At 51.1% G+C, this 15216-nt stretch overlaps 1 long non-coding RNA gene across 1 annotated transcript in view; it reads left to right on the forward strand.

The window, feature by feature from the left end:
- The window catches only part of LOC113977769, a 58549-nt gene that overhangs the window by 28651 nt on the left and 14682 nt on the right, over window positions 1-15216 (forward strand). Inside the window, exon 4 of the long non-coding RNA XR_003537411.1 lies at window positions 14705-14793. This is a non-coding gene — a long non-coding RNA (uncharacterized LOC113977769). The remainder of the gene's footprint in view (window positions 1-14704; window positions 14794-15216) is intronic.

Genomic DNA, 15216 nt, shown 5'->3' on the forward strand with positions numbered 1-15216 from the left:
GGGCTGTCTGGGGCTGTGCTCCTCGGAACAAAGGTTTCCACAAAAACCAGGGGCTTTTCGGGAGGGCTGTCCCTCTGCAAGGGAGAGAGGGAATCCAGGTTTGGGGGCACTGGGAGGGCTCCTCCATCCCTCTAGGAGCAGGGGTTTGTGAGGGTCTCAGTGGGTCTCCCGTGCGTCTCCAGGCAAAGGGCCGGGGGGCTCCCGTGGAGGGGCTGAGCTTGGCTCCAGTGGGCAATAACCACGTGGGTGCTTCCTCTGGGAAAGGCTGGGGCTCCCTTCCAGGAGCTTGGCTGCTGGGATGATTTGCTGGTCAGCAGAGCTGGGGCACAAACCCCTTTTTGGGCACGGGGGTGGCATCCGGAACTTTCTTCATTAAACACCCTTTGGAGAAGGGAGCAGCAGCATTACTGCTGGGCCACTCTCCATCAGGGGCAGAAAATCATCTAAATATGACACCAAACCTTTATTAACCATACCGGGAACTGGATGTGAGACCTCATTTATGATTTCATTCATAATCCCTTCAAAATGAGTTGGTACCAGTATGTGATAAGTGGATTATGTGTTAGGCCCAAGTAAAGCCAGACACAATTAGTGCTTTAATAAACCGGTTGTATGCATTACTAACAACTAAGTCATAAGGGAATTGGTGTATTTACAAACCCTAATTAGTAGTTTGTTACTGTGATACCAAATTTAAACAAATCTGTAGCATCACTGACCATCTGGGTTAGAAATCTCTGTTTTGAATTTAATTAGGAAATAGTTGTGACAGAAAATTGGTCCTTATTAGTTAGCTAACGATCAGCATTGCCCTAATTGAAATGAAGAACTGGCTGGCGGGTTTGTGAGATGTTTAGATACAAGCAGAGACAATCAAAAAATCTTCTCTCACTTAGGACTTTGTACGCTGTGATGATTGATTAAATAACATCCCCCTGATATTTTAGCAGCTGAAATGCAAATGACCCAGTTATGAGTGTGCATGATAAAAACCTGGCAATTAGGGTTGTGCATTTCTGGGTTTGCTTTCAAAACTGGTTGTGAGGGAGCTGGCCTGGGCTGGGCGGTGTGGGTGCTCCCGGGGGCACTGGCTGTGCCTTCACCTTCCTCCCCCCTGAGGAAGGGCATCTCCCATCCTGGAGCAGAGCCAGGCTGCCATTGCTGGGGCTTTCTCAGGAGAGCAGCTTGGCACTGCCACGGCACAGCCCAGCCCAGTGCTGGCAGCCCTGGGTTTTGGTGGGAGTTGGCTGTGCCCAAACCTGCAGGTCTGGCCTGTGCCGAGCAGGTTGTGGGTGTTCAGTGGCTGATCCTGGCTCGTTTCCTGGGAGCACCCCCAGGGCAGAGGTGAGCATCTCAACCTTGCCACCAAAATACAGACAGTGCCTTTAAAACACAGGCCGTGGTTCTTAATGAATTTGCACTTCCTCCTTTTATAGTTCTGCACAGGACTAGGGATGTCAGGATTCCTGGTGAGCTTTCCAGATGAAAGGAAACACACACTGGCAGTAACACACAGCCCAGTGCTGCTGTTGGAGCAGCACTGGATGCCGAGGAACTCTTTCTGTCTTGGAACAGACAATGAAGTTTCTGTAGGGGCTTTAAATCACTTAATGTTGAAAGGAATTCCCCGACGGCTTCATCAGTCACTGTGTAAGATTGTTAGAGATCTCCACCAGCTAATAAATTTGATTTGGGGGTTGTTTTGCTGGCATTTGCACAAACCCTCCGAGAACTATAGTTACTGTATTCCCATACAGTATCTGAATTCCGAATTGAGATGCCTGTTCCCCTCTCCTCTGGGAGGGGAAATAAACCTTTGCCATAGAATATGAATGTCGGTTGTTTTTCTTTGTAAGCCGGTGCATTATTGTTTGAGGAGATATAGTGTTTGACAAAACCATTTATTTTGCTTCAAATATTTTATTGAGTAATAAAACTCGTTTACACTGCTGCCACATGTGGGGATTTGTGCCTGTTAGGATGTAAGGGAGGTGAGTAAAGGAATGGAAGCCTTGCCACGTGTCCCTGGATGCTGCTGGTCCCTGCCCTGCTCTGTGAGGCTGTGCCTGGGGAGCTGTGCAAGGCAGGGAGTGCAGAGGGGCTGCGCTGAGCCCCCCAGCCCTCACTGCCTCACCCAGGGAGCATCCTGCAGGCTCAGGCAGAAGTGCTGAAACATAAAGGCCGTGTTGTTTCCTGGGCCGAGTAGGTTTTTTCCTACCCAGCACTCACAAGTTTATCATGAATGACCCCTTTTCATGGATGTTCCCGTTCTGAATGGGAGAGAAGCAGCGTTTCAGTCTAGAAAAATCCCCTGTAAGCAGAGCCAAGTGCAGCTGAAGGAGGGTGTGAGCCAGGAGCCCTTGTCCGTGGGCCGGGGCTGAGGGGGCTCCGCTGGCAGGGCCAGACGTGCAGGGCACGGACGGTCTCTCTGCATGGAAACCCTCTGCTTTCCCTCACTGGGCTCTCAGGAGCTGGGCTGGGGTTCAGCAAGGCTTGCTTCCAGCCCTGTTGTGTTTTGCTCTTTCCTCGGGCTCCCTCTCCTGCCTTGGCATCTCTCCTCTGCCCAGGGGACAGGACTGGGGGCACGATGCCCTCGGAGCTGTGCGGAGCAGCCCAGGTGGGAAGGGATTTGCCCGAGGGGAAGCCAGCAAACACTGGCTTTTGATTTTTGCAGTGTTTTGCTGCTTTATGCCTCTGTTTTACATAAAGATGTTCTCTTGAAGGGATCGTGGTGAGTAGAAAGGGTTGAGTTCCCTGGTTTTGATGCGATTGGAACTGTCCTCTCCTTGGGTCGCCCATGGGAAGCCCCAAGAGGGTCCATACAGGTGTGCTGCCGTAGCCCTGCACCTCAGGGTCAGGTGCTGCTCCCACAGCTCCTCTGGGGGAGCAGTGACAGCCCCCCCGGCACGGGCTGGCAGCTCCCGGGGCCGGCAGGGCCAGCTCGTCCTTCACCCACCACCGGCTCGGGAGTGACACTGATGGTCTCCAGCGAGGAGCCCTCCCGTCCACCCCCCCGCGAGCAGGATGACAGCTGCCACGAAGCTTTTTGAGGGGGGATAGGGTTTAATGCCCTGGAAAATCCAGGACCCCGTGGAGCATGCAGAGGATTCGCAAATGGGGCGCGTGGCAGGCGCGTGTCACCCGCAGGGCGCGTCGGGAGCGTTCGCTGTGCACAGCAGCACGTGGGGCTGGCGTTTCCTCCAGACCTGGGTCTCATCCCCTGGTGATGTGACGTGTCCTCGTCCTGCACAGTGTCCCTCGGGCCGTTTGCTTCAGAGAGCTCCCCCCAGGCACTCTGGGTAGTGCAGGTGTTTTGAGGCCAAGCCACAAATGTTGCTCACCCAGTTTCAGTGTTTGCTGTGTACATTCAGCACCACTTTCAGCTCCCCCCCGGAACCACTGTTTCTTTCAGCCTGGTTTCAGTTGTTATGGGGCCCGGGGGCTTCCAGGCAGGCATTTCCCATCACTCCAATGCTGGGACGTGCTCCTTCTTTCCTGAAAAGGTACCACAGGTTTTGGGTGCCTGGTGGGAGTCACCTTGAGCACGAGTGGGAGGCCTGTCCCGCCTACATGTTCAGTATTTGGGGGGCTGTTCTTTTTCCTAGACTTTGCTGCCAAAACCAGCACGTGAGGTTGTTTGTAGGTGGGTTTTGGATATTTATTTTGTGCTTTATTGGCCTGGAGTGAGTATTTGTCTGCAGGCCACATTACCTGTAGGAAACAGTCTAGGATGCACAAATATGAGGGAAACAGGGGGTGCCACCTGGGCAGCAGTTGCCCTTTTGGGAGAGATTTTGGTCTTGTTTTAAGAAGATTTATCTAAAGGGGAGGTTTGGAATTGTTTCCTTGGTTGGCGCCCTGAGCCACGTGGTTCCCCTCTGTATCCGTCTGCCTGGCAGGGGTGGCTGGAGGCACGTCCTGGTGCTTTGAGGGGTCTTGGCCACCACCAAGTTTGTCACCAGCTCTCCTGGGAGATGGATGAAGGCACTGCTTTCCCATGGCTTGTCATTAGTCCTCGCTCTGGAAAGGCTTAGCAATTCCTACCCGGTAAATTATGTGCCATTCCTCAAAAAAGTGGATTAAATAAATGGGGCTAGAGCATGTCTTTTTTGCCCTGAGCTTTAACGTATTGATTTGGACATATTTCCAGGCCGGGAGTAATCAATTCTCGGGCAGAATAAAATAATTTCAGGCAAACTCTTCGAACGACTTGTCATTAATTTGCCTTTTGCCGGCGCTGGTTGGGGCCGGGGAGGGACGCGCTCTGCATCCTCGGGAGCGGGGCCCTGGGGATCTCCTGGGGCCGCCGGGAGGGAGGGAGGGGGCCGCCGGGGCTAATGAATGCGCCGTGTTTGCTCATCTTTACAGAGTCACTTATTACTGCTAATTGGGAGGGACAGTTCAAACAGGCACAGAGGAGCAGTTGTTGCGGGAGCGTGACTTGGGTTCCAAGGAGCGGCCGGGGAAGGACGGCGCTGCCCGGCCCGGCCCCCCGCGCCCGGCCGCATCCTGCCTTTGTCGGGGACCCCCTCTGGAGCCGGCGGGCCCGAGGAATCCGGGCAGGACGAGGCGTCCCGGGGCGCCGCGGGCAGACGTGCAGCTGTCCGGGACGGCGGGGAAGTCACCAGCTGACGGAAGGGGTGGGCTCCCGGCTCCGCACACGGGGTCAGGGATGTGCTCCGCATTAATGCGCCCTGCAGCGCCCGGGATGCTGCTCCTGGAGAGCCCCTTGGATCTGGGGGGGTGGCACGCTGCCGTTGGGAATGTGTCGTGCCTTCTTTTGGGGATGCTGGGGAGGGCAAAACACGCTCCTGCCTGCCTTTCCTGGACAGAGATCTCCCCTCCAAGCACAGACGTATCTCATCTTTCCCGGTTATTTTTGTGTTCAAGTGTTCTCATCCAAGCTCATATCCTTTCATTTATTGCTGCTTTCCCTAATTAAAACCTTTTGGATTATTCCCCTGCACGCCGAGCACTCCTTGCAGCTGGGTACCAATTCCATTTCCGTGGCAGGGTTGACCCGTTACACTAATTTTTAAGAGATTTTTTTAATGTTACTTGGGGAAAACAGCTAAGCATAAATGTTTTGGAAATAGGAGGAAGATGGGCTTTGTTTCTCAGGCAGTCTTTGGGTTTGTAGTGCTGAGCAGCAAAGGAGAGTGGGCTCGGGGAGGCAGGCCTGTGGCAGTGCTGAGGGGCCACATGGGAGGGCAGGAGGGCTCTGCCCCTCAGTCCTTCCCAGGGTCAGGTCCAGGGGTGCTGTGTCCCCTCAGGCTCAGCGTGTGCCCAAACATGTGCTGGAGCAGATGGGGTGCCCCGGGTGGACTCAGGGCTGCTGCTGCTGGGAGGAGGGACAGGATGGAGCTGCTGCCCTGTTTTGAGAAAGAGGGGCTGGTTTGAGCCTGCATTTCCATTTCTGCCTCTCCTTTCCTGATATAAAAAGGAAGGCTGCCAAAGTGAAAACGAAAGGCTTGGTTTCTCTTTGAATGAGCAATTCCTCTCCCTTTTAAAAGAAAAAAAACAACCCCAAACCTTCACATCTCCCGTTTGTGATGCAGGAAGATGGAGATTATGTGCATCTGCAGCCTGACTGTAAATATGCTCCAAAGGCGTATTGTGCACACGTTGTCCCTGAAGAGGATAAACCTAAGGAAACAATCTTAATCTCAGAAGTTCGCATCCACCCACTGAAGCCCCGGCAGAAAATGCTCCATGTGTGTCTCGGATCCCGAGCGCTGCTCGAGAGGCGTGTGAGCCCCAGCCCCGAGCACGACAGCCAACAAGAGGCATTTTTTTTCCTTTTGCGTGTGTGGCGAAGATAAATCGAGTTTGTTTTGCAGCCCATTCTGCTTTAGGTTTCCTGTGTCATAACTGAATGAATTTGTTGTTCATTGATACCTTAATATATAGGTTGTTGGGGAGGCTGGGTGTTTTTTTTTTCGAGGGGGAAAACAATGTCCCCTTCACTCGTGCCTGAATGGATTCATTTATCCTCCGTACCCTCCGGAAGTCATTTATTTCTCCCCGCGACAGCTGCAGGGTCTGTTTGTGTAGGAGGGTTGCGGGTGCTTGGCAAGGCCCCGGCCCTTCCTGCTGCCCGTGCCCAGCGCCGGCTGCTCCTCGGAGGTGCCTTGGGAAGGGCTTGGAATGGCTTTGCCCCTCAGGAATGGCTCTGCTCTGCTCTGCTCTGCTCTCCTCGGGATGCTCCTGGGCATTCCTGTCAGTCCCTCTCTGTGCACCGTGAGCCACTGGCAAGTCCTAATCAACAGCAGTTTAATTAACATACGTGCCTTCGCAGAGGTTGTTCTTCACTGTAACTTAGCAGTAACTAAGAGCCGTGTGGTGGGAACCTGGGATATTTTCCCTTCATTAAGGAAGGAAGGGGATTGCTCGCTGAGGAGAGGTCAGTGTTGGTCTCCTGTACCCGAGTTCAGTGAAGGCAGAGACTTCTGGGTATTCCAGTGGCCAAAATAAAAAAAATCCCATGCTTCCCCCAAAACGCTTCCAAACAGCCTAAAGCCATTTCCTGAGAGAAATCCTGTACGTTGGCAGGCTCAGAGGTGCCATGCCCTGTGGGTTATCCTCTGTAAACCTGGAAACAGCTGTTGGAGCTGGTGTAGAAATGGGAGAGGGAGGAACTCATGCTGCCGTTGTGTCGATGTGGGGACACATCCTCTGGCCTCCTCAGGCACGTTAGAAGTGTCTCTTAGCGTCACTCCTGGGCTTCCACAGCTCAGGGGAGAGAGGCTGAACGAGCATTAAAGGGAATGAAGGAGGAACCCCTCGATAGAGGTGAGAGACACCAAGCTGTGGATCCGTAGTCAGCAAAGTTGTAACATCCACTGCCCTGGAGATGCTCCCCCAGGCTCTGCCACCGGAGCAACGTGCCTCGGCAAACCCACTCAGTCTGGGTTTGACTTCCCAGATCCCTGTGGAACAAGTGTGTGCTCAGTGTCCAGCTGCATTGAGACTTCATTCCTCCCATGGTAAAAGATTGCAGATCACCCATGGTCCAGCCAAAATCCCCTCCTTTCCCACTGCGCCTTGTCCCTTGGCACCTGGAAGAAAACCCGGCTGTGGAGGTTTGGGGTTGTGTTCCCAAATTCAGTCAGTTCACCTCCTGTTGTTGTCCCCACCTGTCACGGGTCAGGGGGCAGCACCACCTCCCTCCCTAGGCAGGGCTTGGGCTCCTGCTGCCCTTGGGGACCAGAGCCAGGACGCTCTTCCCTGTGGGCAGAGCAGCTCCATCGCAGCTCATCCGGGGGCAGCAGCCATCCCCTCGGCTCCTCAGGAGGGTGCACGCTCTGCTCACAGGTGCTGCTCTCCACTAGTGCTGCTCTCCATGGATGCTGGGTCTCCATGGATGCTGGGTGTCCATGGATGCTGGGTGTCCATGGATGCTGGGTGTCCATGGATGCTGGCTCTCTGTGGGTGGGAAGGAAGGATGGAGCAGCTCCCTGGGCTCGGCTCGGGCTGTTCTCCTCTGTCATCCCCAGGCTGGAAAGGCAGCAGCACTGACCAGCTGTGCTAATCAGACATAATGTGCAGCTCAGCAGAACTTCTCCATTAAAAGGTTTTGGGAATAATGTATAAAATGAATGGCTGGGGTGGCGGGGAGGGAGGGGAGCCCCAGCACCAAACGCACAGTCACGCTGCGCCCAAACCTGGAGCCGGGAATCGGGTTTGATTTTTTTTATTATTATTATTTAAAATTCAAATGTCTGATGTTCTTAAATTGAACAAATGATATTTAAAAAAAATATATCAGGCTCCAACATCTGCAGATTATGATTTGCATTTTGAAATTGGCTGCTTGAATTGAACAAGGATGAATACTGTCACTCTTCTTTCATTCGCTCCGTTTATTTAATGAAATGCTAGAGGTCAACCCTTTGTCCTTAAATTAGTTACTATAAAAATCTTTTTGTACTTTTCTGCTTGTTATGATGTCTTCTAAGCAGAAGAAAAGGTTGCCATTAATTATGTCTTTGTTGAATATGGATATCTATTCAGAGTTAGTTAAACAGTTTCAAACAAAATTAGCATCGAGCAACTCGAAGGCCAGCTTTAGGTTGGTTATCAAGAATTTTTTGCTAAGAGAATGCTCTCCTGCAAGTGTGCATTATCTAATATATTCAGCTTTCAGTTGCTAATTTTTTTTCCAGATGAAGATGGGCTTAATTGAGGTTGTGCTTTTAAGTTTGTAGAGCTCTTCAGCATCTCATACAAAAGCATCTAGAGGCTTTTCATTTGTCTTGAGTATGTTTTAGATGTACAAATATTATTTACTTTAAACTCTAAATCAAAAGGCACACTGTAACTATTTTAAATAAAACATTATTCTCTGCTGAAATATATATAAATTCAAAGGGGAGCTTTTTTTCATTATCACTTAATTTATGTGAAAGAGCCGCTATTAACAAATTTTAGGATAATATTGCAGTAGCAGTTTAGTGGCTGGTCTCAAACAGGCATTTAGTCATGTAATTTCCTTGTCAGAGATAGAGGCTGTGAATTACGGGGAAGATCCAGCTCCAGTTTCATGTGTGACTGGGAGCTGAGTGCCTTTGGAGCGGGGCTTTGGAGATTACACCGCGCTCCTTGTCGGGAAAGTCGCGGTGTGCCGATAAAGCGCCGGTTTTCGGGAACAGCCACTCTGGGTGGGTGGCTGCCTCTCCGGGAAGGGGGTTTGGGCTGCTTTATTTTCCACTGTCAGCTGGTGCCACCCACAGTTCCCAGGGCAGCTCCTGGTGGCTTTCGGGGGGGTGACAAGGGAGGGTGGTCCCCAAAATCCCTGAGCCAGGGATGCCCCACACCGGGGATGGGACACGCTGCTCTCTGCCCTCACTGTGCCCCAGGGACTGGACAAAAAAATCCATTCTCGATCCCAGAAATGTTTCTTAACAGACCCCGATAAAGCAAAGCACCTACACTGTGTATGGAGGGGGGAACACCCACATTTTGGGGGCTGTGTGGCCTGGGCAGTGCAGAGGGGCCGTTGCCAGCCCCGGGTGATCCAGCCCCGAGCCAGACAACAACGGGCAGGGGAGCTGGGAACAGAGAGAGGAGAAAAAGCTAGGAGCAAAAAAAGAAAAAGATAATTAGGAAAAGTAATAGAAAATATAAACGTGGAAGCAGAGGATTAGTCCCAGTCATTGGAAATGCAAATGATCTCTGTGCTCGCTCCCAACATCTTTTTTCTAAGCTTATGTTTCAGAAAGGATTTTTCTCTCGTTTTGTTTTTTCCCCCCTTTTCCTCCTCCTCAGACCAGCAGTGCTGCTTTCCCAGCAGCATTAACTATTCCCTGAGCCGAGACACTAACCTTGTAATGCTTTTAGGTATAATATACAGATTTTTTTTCATTTTAAATGCTAGCTCATAATGACATTGTGGAGTAGGGATCCCGAGTCAGCCTTATTATCATGGTGTCTCCTTGAGCTGAACCTCTGAGAAATGTGAAGGGGAGACCTTTTGGAATGAACAAATCCTTTAGCTGCCTATAATTATTTATTAAAATAGGCGACTGGGATAAAGGCCGGGGAGGGGGAGGGAGGAGCAGCATTCCTTTCCCTGTCCGTCCCTCCGTGCAGGCACACGAAGAGACAGCAAAGCCAGTGCCGTGGCCAAGCTTGTGCTTTAGAAATACAGAGTAATGGATGTGCAGGCAGGAAAGATAAACCATGCCCAGGTGACACGTGTTTTTATGAACCGAAGGGACAAGGCAGTGTCCTGCCCACTCGGAGCATCCTGCGGCTGCTGGGGGTCTCCTGGCAGTGCTGAGCAGGCTTGGGAGGAATGTGGGGATGGACCTGTGCTTACGGCTCCGGGGGAGAAGGAAAATAAGAATGGGAGCAATGTTTTCCCACTGTGAGTGGTGAAAGAGAAACAAACCATCCTGCTGCAATAGCTGGGTAAAAGAAAGAGGGGAAAAAGGGAAACAAAAAAAAAAAACACAAACAAACCCCAACAAACGGAAAAACAAACAAACCCCAAACCAAACAACCAAACAAAAAACAGGCAAAGCAGAAACTCCCCAAACCACCAAGCAAACCTTGCCGGGATTTCATGGAATGCTCACTCACACAGTCCAACTCCGGCAAGCAGCCACAGCAGCCCGGGAGCGTCGCTCTGCCGAGCGCGGCAGCGGCACCCGAACCCTTCCCTGCGCCGGGAGAAATTTTATAAACTTCGGCTATTTAAAAAAAAAAAAAAATCTTTGGGGTCAATTTTCCACTTGGGCCTGTAGCGGCTCTTGAACAAGTACTTTTAAGGTTCCTTCTAACATGCAGGATTTATCTGCAGCTCTGTGAAGGGCTTTGACATTTAATCCAGCGCTGAAGTAGTAATTTGTCGCCGGCGCTTCCTACCAGGCTTTTCTTTTAACTTTCCCGGGACCGGGCCCTTTGTGCCGGCAGCTAATCTGTGCCTCACAATGCACCTCGGGCTGCACCTCCGCTGTCCTCCCCGGCCGAGGAAGGGGACGTGGTGAGTGCCTGAGGGTGGGAGCTGGTTGGGGGGCCGGGGGGCTGCACCCACGGCGCGATCCCGTCGCACGGACGGTCCGGTCCCGGCTCCTTGGGAGCCGAGCTTTCTCCACGTGTGTGCACGGAGCTGTCGGTGCACGGAATTCATGGGAGCTCCCCTGGCTTTTCTGCAAAGCCTCTGATTTTTTTTTTTTTAGTCCACTTGCATAATGGTGTTTTTAAAATCAGTTTTAAAGTTCCTCTTACGCTGGGAATAGTGTGTTTGGTTTGGTTTTTTTCCTGGAGGACACAGTGCTATAGGCTGTCCACGTATATTCTGCCAGTTTTTAGAGAGAGGAAAAAGAACCTTGTACAAGTCTTCATTTTAATTGAAATGTACACAGTTTTTAGAATAATTTTCAGAGTGAGAGTTTTTGCCTTGCAGATGCATGTCTTTTATATTAAAACCAGTATTTTTTGATCCCAGGTGATGAATGAATATTTTATTCCAGATACAAAACCGTCTTGGGGATATGTTTGGACGTAGTAGAAGCATGTGAAATAGTGCCCGACAAATATGAAATAGTCTCTCATAAATAAAGGTACCAAAGCCACAATATTAAAAATGGGAGCAGCTCTGCCTGCCTCCCTTTTATCACAAAACATTTCCAAACTCGACTGATATTACAGGAGGCCTTTCGGCGGTGGCTCAGGCAAGAAATGTTGCTGTATTTACATGAATTATGTCTGCACATTGTACTTTGTCTGGGGGTAAATGGATCTCTTTTCTGCGCTGGGTAAATGTCAATGTCCGGCAGCAACTTCTGCTCCTCTTACGGCGCTGCTGAAAAACCTGCTTTTGGGAGCTCTGTGCCCCAGACCTGGGCAGGGACAGCCCCCCTCTCCCTGGCAGCCGCCACGGCACAGGCGTCCCTGACTTACAGCCCAAACCAGACGGCTCCAAACGGCCGAGCCGCAGCCCAGGAATCCTCGTGAGCCGTAAAGAGGGGAACCCGCAGGTACAGCAGCACGTGGGGAGCTTTATGGGCATGATTTAGTGAATATGAGAACATATTTTGTGCTCCATTGTTTAGACTCAAGAAGGCATAAAATCTTTAACATCTATTTATCATGTAGCTATTTTAATGTAAACATTTGTCTATTTGGATGAAGTGTTTTCATTATTAAGCTAATTTCCACATGTTTCAGATAGACTGATGAGTTGGAAGCAGAGCACTTGCTGATGAGAAACGAAATTCGGCCGCGGCTCAGCCTGCTGTCAGATACATCTTCATTAGTTTTTGTCATTCACTGATGGCAAATGCTCTATAAATGAGATGACGATCAGGTCCGCCTTGATAACTTGCCTTATCTCATTAGTTTTCACATCAAAGTTAATCAGCAATGTGAATTGTAATTGCTGGAAGAGACAATGCAATAGATCACTCGGCCTTTTTTTTTCTGCGTGGCATCTTGAAACATCAGCAGGCTGGTGTGAGTAGATAGGCTGCGAAGGAAAATGATGTGGAAAGCATAATAAGCAAGCTGCTCGGAATTAATGAGCTTACCCAATAAGAAAAGAATAACCAATCAATGTGAGCTGGGCAAATATAATTTAGGAATAATTGCTTGATTGGTTGTCTATAGTAGGCTGATTTGACCACACACAAGGATTAAGAATTAAGATGTCAAGGCAAAAAATAATTTGGCAACTGAGGGCATGTAATTTTTTGTTCCCCTCCCTTTATGACTGAAAGCGATGGCTGTTTGATATGTTATTCCCCGGGAATGAAAACATTAGACGGGCGCGCGCTGGTGGGTGGGGTTTTTTCCCTCTCCTTTATGCTCCTTTTATCATACAAGGTCTTTCAAACCTCCGTGGGGATATTGCAGTACGGGACATTAAAAAAGGAACGGGGAGGGGGGGAATAAAACTGAAAAAAACCCAAACATGTTGGTGGGTGAGCTGTGCATGGCAAGGAGCTGTGGGCTGGCAGGGGCTGTTTGCAGAGCCCAGCCATGCCCAGGTCCAAATCCGAAACGCAATTCCTGCGCTACGCACGCTTTCCATATAATTTTCCCCCACAGCCACTGGCCAATTAGTAAAGAACCCTTATATTCTTTCTATCTAAACTATAGGGAAGGTTCAGCCAGAAGGTAAATTTGCTTTGATCTACATTACACCTAATTGAGTCACCACCAATGTCTCTATCCCAACATCAAGAAATGTGAAAATGTTAGATTATTTCACTGGGGATTAAACCTAATTTTCGCGTGTTCTGCATTAACCTATTAGGCTGACTCATCTGCATTGCTAATGCGGCTCAGGCAGCTGTCACTGCTAAAGAAAAACATGATCATGCAATCCTTGAATGAATGATTCCAGCTCTGATTAGTGTTAGTGAAGTTAGCTGAGCCCCGGTGATAAGGCAGGAAAATTCCCAGGTTGCCAATAGCTTTGAAAATTATCAGACTCTGGGCAAAATGTAGCTGGCGGCGCGCGGGGCCTCCCTCGGAAGGCGGCATTATTTAAGGCTGTCTCTTCGGGTGCTCGCAGGAACGCGGCTGCTGCTTCCGAGGGGGCCGGTGCCAGGGGCACGGATTAAAATGCTAATGGGGAGCGACCTGAGCGCGCCCGCCGGGGACAGCCGGAGCTTCTTCCCTGCCCGCTTCCAGCCGGGAGCGGCGGCCATGCCGGAGCAGCTCCAGCCGGGAGAAGGGGCTGGCGGGGGCCGGCGAGGACCACGGCCCCGCGGCTGGGCTCCACTCTTTGTTCGCCGCCGTCAGCTCCAGCCATTCCTGCTTTCTTTCTAGCTGTTAAATTTAAATAGGGAAAAAAAAAAAAAAAAAAAGAAGCAACAATGACCCATCCCCTCGAGATGGGAAAAATTTAGGAGTGAGTTATCCCCGAGCAATAGAGCCAGGAGCCAATTTAATCCGATTAGCGCCTGCCGACAATGGATGCTCCTCGCCCATTGTGGACAGAAGCTTTGGCTTTATTTGTTTCTATTAGCCAAGAATCCGAGATATCGGAAAAGTGGAATTTTGCCCCGACAATCAACAAAAAAACAAATCGAGGAAAATAGTCTTAAGTGTCAATATTGATCCTTTGGCCCCGACTCTGTGTGGAGAGGACTTGTTGAGTGCCCAAAGTTTGCAGCTCCCGTCCCTGCCTGCTCTTGGAGCTCCCAGTCGTAGGGGGTGGTGGCAGCTCTTCCCGTCGGGATGGTGGGTGTGGAAGGCAGGGGCTGCTGAGGCAGAGCAGGGGGGTTTCACTGGGAAAAGACTCGCAGTTGCTGCCCAAACGGCAGCTCTGATAGCAAATGTAACAGGGCTTCAACCTGACAGGCACATTTATGTCATTCCCAGTTCCTTGGTGAACGCGCTCGCTGCAGGTGTCGGCAGAGCCTCCTTCCCACCACATTTCATAGGAAGAAACTCCAAGTTTTCATGCACTTGGGATGCATTCTCCGGTCTCCCAGCCCAGAGCCCAGCATGGCACCGATATCTGTGACTGCCACAGCATCACTGAGCTCCCCCTCCCTGCCTGTGTGACTGTGGCATCCCCTGGGTGAGGACAGGCCCGACCTGGGCTCCGTGTGGTGCTGCTGGAGGGCAGGATGGAGGTGGAGACCAAGATTTGCAGAGGGTGACCTGTCCCGTGCCCAGAGCCCCAGGAATTCCAAGGGGAATAGGAGGAGAGAGACAGAGGGCACCAGCAGCACCCTGTGCCCTGAGGGGCCTCCCTGGGGACTGCCACCATGGGCTGGCAGTGCTGGCCAGGGCAGCTGGGCCTGGCCCTGCCCTCGGGCTCGTGTGGTGCAGACCCATCAGCTTTGGGGTTTTGCCCCCGGGTGCCAAGTGCTTTGCTGTCTGGAAAAGCACAGAGCCGCTGAGCAGAGCTGTGCCCCTGGCAAAGGTGCTCCTCTGCAGCTTGGGAGAGGTATGTTTTAACATCCCAGGCTCCTCGAGGAGCTGCACACCAGAATCCCGTCCTTCTGACCCTCATCCTGCCAGGCAGTCCTTGGTTCTGCAGGTCAGGGATGGATTTCCCTGCAGAGCCTGGGAGCAGCTCTCCCTGGGCAGGTGTGTGAGCACCTGTCCTCGTGCTTCCCTGTGCTTCCCTGAGCAACAGCCTGCATGGGGAAAAAGCATCAGGGGGCATTATTCCCTGGAGCTACCCCAGGAGAGGTACTCTTTTCCTAAAATGGGATTTTTTTTCTCCCCTCTGTTACAGCGAGTGGCTCCAGGTGTCAACTGAGCAAACTCAGGATCAGCTGCAGCTCTTCCAGAGCGCGTGTCCATGTGCAGAATATTCCGGAACAGGTATTTCACTTTAAATTCATGCCCCGTCTTATTCCAGAATATTTTCCCTGTGTAGAGGAGCACTTGGCTGGGGTCTCTGCTTGCTGCTGTACTAGTGATAAGATGGATTGGCTGATCTAATAGGTCTTTTCAATCTCTGATTTTGAAAGCTAAGATTGGGAAATTAATTTCAGAAAGGTCAAAACAGAGCAAGGCTATCCTGCCGCTGTGTGATGGATCCTATTTTTTTTTTTAAATCTGCCTATTGAAGGAAAGGTTAGTTATTCAGCATCCTGCAAAAGAAAGAAATAAATAAAGCGAGCCGAGGAACACAAAAGTGTATAGATCTGCTGACCCACCCGCAATCTTCAGTTAATGAAAATGCCGGGAGCGGGAGCGCTGAGAGCCTGCCGAGCTGGGGGGCACCGACCCCGCGGGGCGGGG

This window comes from Neopelma chrysocephalum, unplaced genomic scaffold (genome assembly GCF_003984885.1).
Source record: "Neopelma chrysocephalum unplaced genomic scaffold, ASM398488v2 Primary Assembly neopelma1_257, whole genome shotgun sequence".
Taxonomy (NCBI): domain Eukaryota; kingdom Metazoa; phylum Chordata; class Aves; order Passeriformes; family Pipridae; genus Neopelma; species Neopelma chrysocephalum.